This window comes from Eutrigla gurnardus (genome assembly GCF_963514095.1).
Source record: "Eutrigla gurnardus genome assembly, chromosome: 17".
NCBI lineage: Eukaryota > Metazoa > Chordata > Actinopteri > Perciformes > Triglidae > Eutrigla > Eutrigla gurnardus.
In genome coordinates, this window is record NC_139928.1 from 582,536 (window position 1) to 595,156 (window position 12,621).

A 12,621-nucleotide genomic window follows, 5' to 3' on the forward strand; every position below is an offset into this window, starting at 1 on the left:
TTAACTTTTCAAGCTTCAGAAATTGTATTGTGTCCCTAATCCAGTGTTTAAAGGAGGGTGGAGTAGCCTGCTTCCAATTAAGTAGAATTAATCTTCTGGCTATAAGAGTGACAAAGGCAATACAGTTTGATTGTGCTCTAAAAAGATTATCACCCTCACATTGAATACCAAAAACGGCCGTAAGAGGGTTTGGAGCTATTGGTCTCTTAAGTATCTTGGATAGAGCGTCAAAAATAGAGGACCAGTAACTAACAAGTTTCGGGCAAAGCCAGAACATATGAGCTAGTGTTGCAGGGGAATTTTTACATCTGTTGCATGAACTATCACTTGATGGATACATTTTTGAGATTCTGGCTTTAGAGAGATGGAGTCTGTGTGCCACTTTAAACTGGATCAAGCCATGTCTGGCACATATAGATGAAGAATGTATTCTTAAAAAAACATTCGACCACTCAACATCTGTAAATTGTACATTCAGATCAGCCTGCCACGCCTCTCTCAATGCATCCAGAGACTCTGATTGCACAGAAGAAAGTTTTGTATATATAACAGATATTGTGCCCCTGAGCTCTGGGTCTGCTGGGAAGAGACTATCCATAGGTTGAGGTTCGGGGATTGTAGGGAACATTCCTGTATTGTTACGTGCCCAGTCCCTAACCTGTAAATAACTAAAGAAATGAACATTCCGTAGATTAAATTTAGTTTTGAGCTGTTCGAATGAAGCAAAAACACCTGTTATGTACATATCTTTAAATGAGATAATACCCTTCTTTTGCCAGGCCGAGAAATAGTCATTATGAAATGAAGGGGCAAATCGATGATTAGACGCAATTGGGGCCCAGAGCGAGCCAGCCTGCCAACCAAAGTGTCGTCGCACTTGAGCCCATATGCATAAAGACTGATGAACTAAGGGGGCACTTGAAACATAGCTTGGAGTGAAAGGCATTGCAGAATACAGTAAAGCAGGGAGTGACGATGGCAAGCAGGCAGTTGTCTCTATCTGAACCCAGGTAGGAGTCTCATTGTCGATGTAGTTTTTAAGCCAATATGCCATAGCTCTAAGGTTGCTTGCCCAGTAGTATAATTGGAAATGTGGTAAAGCCATACCACCCATTGATTTTGGCCTCTGCAAAAATTCCCTACGGATACGGGGTGGCTTCTTATTCCAAATAAAGTCAGATATAATCTTATTTAGGTGCGAAAAGAAAGACTTGTTGATAAAGATTGGTATAGTTTGGAAAAGGTAGAGGAATTTGGGCAACGTAGTCAATTTAATTAGATTAATTCTTCCTGCTAAAGAGAGAGGAAGCATGGACCATTTATTGAAGACAATTTTAGAGCTCTCAAGAAGGGGAACAAAATTAAGCTTAAAAAGGTCAGAAAAGCCACGCGTAACAACCACCCCCAGGTAGGTGAAGTTGTCAGATGTCACCTTAAAAGGACAGGAATTAAAGGATATGGACTTAGCGGCAGAGTTGACAGGAAAAAGCTCACTTTTTGAAACATTAATCTTATGCCCAGAAATGCTGCTGAATTGGCCTAATAACTTCATAATATAGGGCAAGGTGTTCTGTGGATCAGTTATATATAATAACAGATCATCAGCATTTAATGACGTTTTATGTTCCTTACCCCCTCTTACAATACCACGAATCTCAGGAGAGGAGCGTATTGCCATTGCAAGGGGCTCAATAGCTATAGCAAATAAAAGTGGGGAAATTGGGCATCCTTGCCTTGTCCCGCGTTGTAATGGAAAAGATTGGGAATTGGTGTTATTAGTGCGCACTGATGAAGTTGGAGAGTTATATAGCAATTTTACCCAAGAAATGAATTTTGGACCAAAACCAAATTTGTCTAGACACCAAAATAGGTAACCCCATTCCGCTCTATCGAATGCCTTTTCAGCGTCTAAAGAGATAACTGCCTCGGGCAAATGTTGACCGTCTGCGGAATGTATGATGTTTAAAAGTCTACGAATATTAAAAAAAGAGAGACGTTTTTTAATAAAACCAGTTTGGTCAGGTGAAATAATCGAAGGGAGAATGATCTCTAGACGGTGAGCCAAGGCCTTAGCCAACAATTTATAATCCACATTCAGGAGCGAAATAGGGCGAAATGACCCACAATTGAGGGGATCCTTATTCTTTTTCAGTAAAACCGAAATAGAGGCCTGACAAAGGGTTGGTGGAAGGTGGCCTTCGACAAAGGACTCCTCAAAAACTGACAGCAAGATTGGCAATAATTTATCTCCAAATTTTTTCAAAAATTCTAACGTAAATCCGTCAGGGCCTGGAGCTTTTGCATTCTGCATACTGTAAAGGGCCGTCCTAATTTCCTCCTTAGACATAGGTTTTTCCAATTGCTCCATTAATAATACATTAACTTGAGGTGGATTTAAGTTCTGAAAAAAGAGTTCAAGTTTAGAAGGGTCATATATCACCTCAGAAGTATAAAGAGATAAATAAAACCTCTTAAATTCATCATTAATTTCCTGCTCATCATTAGAAATTTGACCATCATGCTTTCGGATGTTTGTAATGAGAGTAGAGGTCATTGACTGTCTAACCTGTTGAGCCAGGAACTTGCCCGCCTTATCAGAATGTTCATATAACCTCGATCGAGACTGGAGGAGGAGCTGTTCTGTATGGTGGGTAGTTATTAGGTCAAATTCTGTCTGCAGAGTCAATCTGTCCTTTAAAAAATCACGCGTGGGAGCAATTGAGTTCTTATAATCCAATTGTTTAATTTGGTCGGAAAGGTCTTTAAGACGCAGTTTTCTCGACCTGGCTTCCCAGGAGGTGTAAGAGATAATCTCCCCTCTTAAAACAGCCTTTAGGGCTTCCCAGAGGGTGGATTTACTAACATCTGACGTATCATTTATGGACAGGAAAATATCGATTTGCGTATTAATATGTTTAACAAATTATTCATCCCCAAGCAAAACATTACTAAAACGCCAAGGACGCCGAGCAGATTTCTTTGGAAAAGATATTTGTAAAACCACGGGCCCATGGTCAGAGATGACAATGCCCTCATATCTGCAGTCCTTAACCGAGGGCATTAGCTGGTTATCAATTAAAAAGTAATCAATGCGGGAGTAGGAGTTATGTACTGGGGAAAAAAATTAATAATGCTTAGAATTGGGATACAAGGAGCGCCAGGGTTCAGACATATTATACATTTGTAGAAAAGCATTAATTGTCCTAGCTGATTTTGTTATATTGTAGTTGGTGTTCGAGGAGCGATCCAGTATTGGGTCTAATACGCAGTTGAAATCACCCCCTAAAATAAGCCTGTGTGTATTTAAACAAGGTAATGAGGACAAGAATTTTTTCATAAACTGCACGTCATCCCAATTTGGGGCATAAACATTAGCCAAGATTAAAGGTACATTATACAGGGTACCTGTGACCACGACAGATCTTCCCAGATGGTCTGCAGTAACCTTCTGCATGATGAAAGGAGTATTATTGTTAATAAGAATAGCAGCACCCCTAGATTTACCTTCAAAAATGGAATGATATAATTGTCCCACCCATCCTTTGCGCAGTCTGTTATGGTCAGAGGTCCTGAGATGAGTTTCTTGGAGAAAAGCAATATTAACATCCAGACTTCTTAAATGGGACAATACCCTGTTACGCTTATTAATATGATTTAGGCCTTTGGTGTTCCAACTAATGCAATTTACTGTAATATTGTCAGCCATTATTTATTTGCCGCAAGCAATCAACCATGCTCATCAGAGGTTAGTAGGGTATTGAAGGATGTTACAGCATTTTGAAAATGACACTGCCACACACACATTCAAGCTAAAAGAGTAAAGAAGTGTACAAACATAAAACACATAGATCCCCCCACCCACACCCTCCCAGCCCAAAAAACAAATTACCCCTCCCCAAACGAGAGGTAAAAAACCCTGGGTACACTTGGTAATTTTCCATTTTGCTGCCATAGGCAGTTAGCAACCATAGAAACACTGCTCCTTTCACATACGTGTTTGTAGTCACAACTTATAAAATAAAATATAATACCCACCACTGACAATGTTCAAATGCAATAAAAGAGAGAAGCGGCCATAACAGGGAAAAACAAAAATAAAAACCTTAGCAAGCTAAGTAAGCGAATAAACCGGTACGTTTTTCTGGCCCTTCCGAAACGTGGGTATAGTTCTTTATCGGCAACATGTTCAAATTGAGTAAGGAAAACAGGAAAACAATAACATGCTGATACCTTACTTTGGTGAAGATGTGCGCCAGCCAAACTGGTAGGTAGATGCCGACTGCCCTCTACTGGTGATAACAAATAATAGTCTCTCCATTCACGGTCCATAATAAAGTCTCCATTCTTCCTTCCATCTCCATAAGAAAATAAATAAACCGGGAGGGAAAAACTAAAAGTATGAACATTAGGTAGGTTATAGTCCAGTATGAGGGATCAGCACACAGCGCAGGGAACCGCAGCGTCTATCTTCCTTTGTTTACGTCTCCAAAGAAGGACGAATGCGTTTGGCAAGGAAGGTGTCCACATCCGCGGGTGCCTTAAAGGAATGTGAAACTCCGTCGTGGACAAGACGTAGCTCCGCTGGATGGTAGAGACCGTATGTGATGCCCGCCTCTCTGAGTTTGGCTTTGACTGGGGTAAACGCCGCTCTGCGGCGGCTAAGCTCGGCGCTCATGTCTGGGAATATATGCACCCTTGCCCCTCTGAATTTGAGCTCACCCTTGTTCCTGGATACTTGGAGAATCTTTTCCTTATCCGTGTAGTAGTGCAGCCGAACTATCATAGGTCTGGGACGGTCGCCGGGTTTGGGTTTAGCAGCCAGGGATCTATGAGCGCGGTCCAGCACCAAAGGATCAGTTATCTCGTCGCCCAGAACGCAGGCAAAAAACGAAGCCATGAATGCAGTGGGCTTTCCATTTTAAACACCCTCGGGTATTCCAATAATCATCAGATTTTGACGGCGGCTTCTGTTCTCCAAGTCATCATTCCGGTCTTTCAGTTTCCCCACCTCTTGTTTGAGATCCAATATGGTTTTATCCAGCCCTGCAATGCTAGAATCATGCCGGTTGAGCGCGCCCTCGATATCCCGTATAGTGGTGGCCGTCTCGGTCTGGGCTGAGCGCAGAGATGACATCTCGGCTCGGAATTCCGTTTTTAGAGAGGCGATATCAGCTTTGGTGTCCTGCCGAAGGGCTGCTATGTCTTCTTTAATTTCAGCGTGGAGACTAGCCATCTCCTTCTTGATTATATCCCCCAGTTGTTGACGAGAAATGCCCATCTCTGCTTTTATCAGCTCCAGAAGAGCGCTCTCCGTGTGGGTTTGGTGGGGTTGATGGTCGGGTGGCAGCCGCGGTAGCGCTAGCATTTGCATCGGCCATGAGCGTTTGTCTGAGTGCAGGGCTAGCTAAACTTTGAACTGCGGCTTTGGATGTTTTTTTCGGACTTTTAGTCGCCATTCTGCTTACAAATAGTTTTCCAGTATGAAAAATTGCCTCGTTGTGCAGCCGAAATAATAAAATGTTGTGGCTAATCAATGTATATCAATATAAAATACGAAGCGCGTTGGACTTGCGACTACTCCATTTTAGGTCCAAACCGGAAGCCCCCATTGAACTCTTTTCAGATCCGAGAGTCAAGTGGGTCTATCCCTGCTAGTCAGCTGGCAAAGTTTTTTTTTGTTTGTTCAATTTTAAACAAAACGTGTTCAACCAAAGTCTACTCCAACGTCATTGGTTAATACTACTATGACTTCGAACAGGAACCAGAACACTTTCGATACCAAAATCTTGTCCTGTTGCCTCGAGACAAAATGACTAAATGCTTGCTTTGCACACAGGATCATTAGGTAGCATCCATCAAATCACTCCTGTCGTATTTGCTCTGTTGTCCTAACAATCAGCAACATCTGATTCCTCCTTTAAAGGAACATTTTCAGGTTTTCAACATCATCTCCACCTGTCTGAGTTGAGTACTGACTAATATCTGCAGGTGTTACTGAGGTAGTCTCTGTTCTTCCAGCTTATCCCAGTAAAATATGTGGTACACCGGAACTACAGATCTACCTCCAGCTTTGGTAGATGAAAACGTCCTTGTTCTTGACACTTGTGCTACGAATCCAGCAGTGAAAATGGCCTCCTAAAATATGAGTGCATGTTGGCTGGGGAGGCCGATCCCAGCTGCAGCAGCAGGAAAGATCAACAAAGCTACATTAACCCTTTAGTGCTCCTAACAGCATTTGCAAGATTTGATTGCGCTTGAAGAAAAACAAGCAATCAGCCTCGGACGCAGCAGCTTGTGAACTCTGATCAAACCATCAAACTAAGTTAAGTCAGGATTTATGTTCGTTCGGCATTGATGCCATGAACTGGCCCTCAGGTTCCTCTGACCTTAATCCAACTGAGCCCCTATGGGTCGTTTTGTATCGGTGCATCTGCCACCAAGCACAACCACAGACTGTCCAGGAGCTCACTGATGCCCTGATCCTGGTCTGGGAGGAGATCCCCAAGGCCCCATCCTCTGACCTTGTCGAACCTAGACCTTGTTAGGAGTTCATCTAGGCAGACGGGGGCCAAACTCACTACTGAGTCACATGATGAGCTAATTGATTCTTGGTGTGATTCTGAATCCAGCCCTCTATTGGTTGATGGTTGTTACGTCATTCTGCTCTCAACAAATTCTACAATGTTTATCAGTAAAGACTTTCAATTTGATGAATTTGTTCATCAACATCTGGGATTAAAGTGTTTTTCTCACTTCAAATGTTTTCAGGAACATATTTTAGTGAATGGAGAATGCTCAGTGTGTGCTGCTTGGTTTTAGTTTGACTCTTTTTCATTCATTCATATATGATCAGTGCTGCTAGTTAGACAGTTTGTTACGTATTTCCATACGTGTGTGTATGAATGGGTGCAGTGGTGTCCGTGGGATCGGTATGGTGTGTCTTTTGTTGTTGTTCTGTTTCAGTTTCCATCCAGTCACCAAGGAAGATACTCCAGCCCAGTTGCAGTGCCGGCCTGCTAATTGATGTCAATCATCCAAATCATTACCACTGCCACACCACCTGTTTCCACCTGTGCATTTACATGCCCCACCCCAAACACACTCTATATAAGTCCTCTGTTGCCACACACTCGGGCTTCTCCTCCATGTTTCGGTGAGCTCACTGCCTGTTAGTTTAGTTTGTGCTTGTTAGATTAGCTTACATATATTTTTATGTAAGTCCCTGGCCTAGGGGTAGCCAGACAGAGGCCTCTATACATTTACACGTAGGGAGATTCCTCTGTCTAGTAACACCAGTCAGGTGGGTGTTGTCTGTATGTATTTTGTTTGGTCAGGTCCCTGGCCCGCTTGCAGTGTAGGTAGTCAGGGCTTGGTGTTTGTCGTTTAATTACCTGCATTAGTTTTAGTTAGATAGTTTGTCTTACTTTCTAGTTTGTTTTGTTAAGTTTTTGACAACATCCATTTTTCCCCTAGGTCATGTGACTTTGTATTTGTTTGTGTTGGCAGTGCTGTTTGTAATTATTCACAATAATATAAGTTGCAACTTAATTGTCTAACCCGTGTTTGGTCTTCATTTACTTGCACTTCATCCACTCGAGATTATTATTATTTTGGTTACCTGGGGTTTTGGTTTATGTTATTTCTTCTTCTTAGCACATTTATTGGACACATAGTTTTGTGTCTGGAGGGGTTGTAACACAGTTTGGTTGGAGATCATGAGCAGTGTGTTCAGACTTGTTGCGTTGGTCAATGTCAGAACAGGTGATCATTCAGTCTGAACCAGAAAGAGTCCTCGGCTGTGATGGGGGTTTTCTTCTGGAAGAAGCTGAGGGTCTGATTTGTGTTCTCCAGTCAGGATGTTGTTTTTATTTAAGTGACTTACTAGCTTTAAAGCACAGTGACCACATTCAGCCCTTTGCTGCAACCTCTAAGTATCTGTCAACACTGGTGTGAACTCCTCCCTAGCTGATGGCGCTAGCTATTCAACCAGGTAAACACTCCCAATAAACTCCACAGACGAGAACGTGGATTCCAATGAAGTTTACTGAGGCTTGGAGAACTGTAAACACAATACAGTGTCAGAACTATTACACCACCATGAGTCAGTTACGTGTATAAAAATACAACACGGAATGCGGCGCTAGCTTAGCCACTTAATGATTTAGCAACTGATCGATGCCTACTTAGATGCTAACAAACACAAAACAACCTGCTGGTTAGCTAAAGTTCTTACAGACATTGCTTTAGTCGGCAGCAATAAAGAGACAATTGATCCGTGGAGCTGACGATTGACAATGGCACAACAGCTCTAGATCTTTCGCTGATGAACTGCGCACTAGCATCTTACAGAAAGTAAACATGGCAGGTAATATAAACTGTCCTGCACATGGCTAACCGCAAGAAGGCACTATTCCATAGGGCCAACTGTTTGAACATCAAACCACACTTGCTGGGGCAGAACACTCACGCTTGGAGTCTTTAGAGACTCAACATCAATTAACGAGAATCAGTCTTTGTGATGATGGCCATGGGCCATTCTTCAGGATAACAACGTCCCCCTCTTGAAGGTTGGACCTTTTCTCTTGCCACTTGTGGCGAAGCTGCAGAGTTCTGAGGTACTTGCACCTCCACCTTCTCCAAAAGGTGTCTGCTAAGCTTTGAACTTGTTTCCCCTCCTTAAAGAGATCAACTTCCTTGAAGTTGCTTGGAGGAGGGGGAGGTGCGGAGCTTGTTTTGAGAGTCAGGAGCATTACTGGAGTGAGGATAAGAGGTGACTCTGGGTCGATGACACAAGGTCTTGCGTTTATGATTGATGCTACTTGGGCCATGAGCGCCACCAGAACTTCATGTGTCTGAAAGGATTTCTTCTGTTTGAGCAGCATGCAGTCCAAAATACGATGTCCAATACAAATCATACGTTCCAATGCGCCGCCCATGTGGGATGCATGGGGTGGTTTGAACACCCAGCTGCAGCTCTGAATGGTCAGGTATTTCTGCACGCTACTGAAGCTCGGCTTTGTACTGAACTGTACTCTTAGGAGAACATCACGGTCTATGATAGGGCGCAGCTTCCAGGCTGCTGGAAGGTGGGATGTCGGACCCACGGGTTATACTCTTCAACTCATCCGTGAAACATTCTCTCTGACTGCTCTTCACAATACTTAAGCCCTTGTCAGTTCTTCTTCTGAAGGACGACAGATGTGCCACCCACGACACCTGTCTTGGATGGACCGGGAGAAAGAGCGAGCTATGTGAATCAAGTTAGCCATCGTTGCAACAAGAGTGCTAAACTTGGAGAAATGTTCAAACCTTTGGGGGTGCCGTACATTTCTGGCAACATGTGAGACTTGTCATCACTTAGCAACTTAGCAACATGTGAGACTTGTCGAGACTCAGATGGGTGGAAGGGGTCCTTCTGGAGGAAGGCTGGCCCTGTGAACAATGTTGTGCTGCTAAGGAGAGCTGGTGTTTATGGATCTTGATCCAGTGTTAGCTGGGTTTAAGTCTGTATGGACGTACTTCCATTGGCCAGGGCACGGTGACTGAAGGATGCGCTGCACCCTGTTGTGGACGTAGACATAGAATCTCCTTCACTGGTTGCGGATGTATCCTAGAACAACCTTACTGTTGGTGTAGTATGTGATGTTGTCAAACATCACATCCGACTATCAGCTCGGGGATCTCTTTTGCGAGTACGGCCGCACAAAGTTCCAGTGTCGGGACCGTCAGACCAGGCTGAGGTGCGAACTTCGCCTTGGTAAACACAAATGCGACTCCAGTTTGTTCCTCCTAGCTTGTGACCTTAATATAAGCTACAGCTGCAATTGCTTGCACTGATGCGTCGGCAAAGACACAGAGCTCCTTCCTCTGTGCATCTTTGGTGGAAATGATGTGTAAGGGCGTGGTATCTGGAGTTTGTGTAAGCAACTCTTTGGTGCAACTTCAGTGTGTCCTCTGCTAAGCATGTTCCCCTTGAACTCTAAGAAGTGAGTTTTCATCTGCGGCCATTTTTGAAGCGTGCACTGTAGCGAGGTGAGGCGATAGCGTGCCTGTTTTTTGTTGTTAGGCAGCCATGGTCTTGGTGACCTGAACAGTAAGGGTCTGACCCAGCTGTTGGAGCTGTCTTGATGGAACTCAGCTTCCATGTTAAGTTAACCTTAAGTCTTCCATCGATGGAGCAAGTCTGTGATCGTCGGTATTGTTGGTGTTTGTTAAAACAACTCTTTTTTTTTTTTAAAGATTTTTTCTGGCATAGACGCCTTTTATTAGTAGTGGACAGATAGGAAACAAAGGAGAGAGAGAGGGGGGTGTGACATGCAGTAAAGGACCTCCGGCCGGGATTCGGACCGGGGTCAGCTGCGTATCCGTACATGGCATGCGCTCTAACCACTCCACCACCTGCGTGCCAATAGAACAACTCTTTTACCTTAATCTGACTGTGGCATGGTGGTAGATTGCTAGCACAACCGTTCTCCAGGATGGATGTTTTAAAGCTGCTCACCTGCAGAGGTTTGTGGGCACCTCCGAGGCACACGTCGTTGATGAGGACCCATCCGGGGTTCAACTTCTGAGAGAACGGGGCACTATCAGGACCACTAATCTGCTCGCAGACTTTTCTGAACCCTCAGGATGTCTGCCCAGTAGGAGGAGTATGTTGGCTTCCTGTTTGAGAGGTAATTGGTCCTCATTTATATAGCGCTTTTATCCAAAGCTCTTTACAGTGTTGACTGACATTCACCTATTCACCCACACACATTCACACACCAACGGCGGAGTCAACCACGCAGGGCGACAGCCAGCTCGTCAGAAGCAATTAGGGTGAGGCATCTTGCTCAGGGACGCTAGACACTCAGCTAGGTTATCTGGAACTTGGTTACACTCAAGTGTGGGTAGAGTTAAACTTAGCATCTTGTCTGTTGACTCCACTATGTAGTTGCAGGCTCTTCTCCCTGTAGTTTCCTTGAGACCAGCACATGTCTTCAGTGTGCACGGGTAGGAGCTCCCAGAGATTTGGAACATGTCAAAGAACTTGGAACATGCAAGGGAGCGATTGCTTTGTTTGTCTAGTATTGCGTACATTTTCTTGCACTTTTCTCACTTTTTCATTCTTCTTAGATGTTGTGTAGTTTCTTTATAATTGGATGAACTCCTCTGTAGGTGTCCAGGTAGGATAACCCAGGGAGCAAGCCGTCTTGTTTGGCGGCGTCTAGCTCCAACAGCAGGTCAGCCAGCTCACAAAGTCTTTGAGGATCCTTTGTCAAGACTTGAGGGAAGCTTTCCAGTTTATCGAAAAAGAGCTTGTTCGATAGCCTCCGGTGAGCCATACATTTCCTGAAGATGCTCCCATGCCATTTTTAGCCCAGCAGATGGATATCTGATGTTGACTGCTCCAGTTTTTTTCACGTGATCTGCTGAATCCTTTCCCAGATACTTGGTTAACAGGTCAAGTTCTTCTCTAGCGGACACATCTAGGCCAGCGATGTCGGTCTGGAATGATGTATTCCAAGCCCAGTAATTTATCGGCTGATCATCGATTGTGGTGAGTCCAGAGGTCACCAGGTAGCTGCAGTAGAGGTACTTAGTGTAACCTTTAAGAAGGAACAGAGTACACAGGGGCTTCAATGAAGAGGCCGCAACAGCCAATGTGGGTCATAAATGCCATTTATTTGATTACACTAAAACTCTAAGGACAGACAGTCATACTACAGCTGGGACACCAACCACTCATTGCTAGGACACTGGGAGTATACTAAGTCTTCAAAAGAAATATAAACCCAACACACTTCAAATAAAACACCACATTAATACAATGTGCAACCACAAACCATATCACCATCTAAAGTGAACTCCCAGCATCAACCAGACCGGTGAATGGAGAACCTCGCCAGCCGCAGCACTAGAAACAAAAGGAGACAGAATGTTAAAACTCTAAAACAATTCCAATTCTAAATTAAACAATAAAAAACATAAAATCAATTAAAACTGCGAGCAGTATCGTGACGGGGCCCTCGCTCATATGCGGTCGTGGAGTGCCTGCGGTCACAGGGAAGTGTCGTGGACGCTGCCCTTGGAGCGGCCGCCTCTCCTGGCGCAAGTGGAGATGGAAGCGATGGACACCGAAAGGCATTCGTCTCTCACGTGCGGTCGTGGAGTGCCTGCATTCACACGGCAGCGCGGCAGCCGCCTACCCGTGCAGTGGCCACCTTCTCGTGGCGGCAGCTTAGACACAAGCCATTGACATTCAAAGCCATTTGCTGTCACATACACACATGTTCATGCCTTCCTGACATCTCTCCTCCTCCCCCTATTGTGTCCTCTCCTCCTCCCCCTGTGTCCTCCTTGCAAGCTGAAATGAGAGGAATTAGTTATAAAAAAAATCAGGTGTGGCTTTAACTTGGAAAAAGTGACTAAATCAATGACATTTCCTGTCACCAGTAGGTGGCTCTGATCGTGAGTGAATATCAAAGTGCAGATGTGTTCAGGAAGGAACAAGTGTGGAAAGTTTGGAGCAGATCAGAGAACAAACACTGAAGTTATAATAGTTTGGATGTTTATGGCAGAGTTCAACTGACAGCTGTGTGAGATGCATGTGAAGATGTGTGCCATCTCTCCTCCTCTCTG

The 12,621-nt window shown here is 44.2% G+C and overlaps 1 long non-coding RNA gene across 1 annotated transcript in view; it reads right to left on the reverse strand.

The window, feature by feature from the left end:
* LOC311027569 overlaps positions 1-12,621 on the reverse strand; it is a 224,310-nt gene that overhangs the window by 71,104 nt on the left and 140,585 nt on the right. The window lies entirely within an intron of this gene.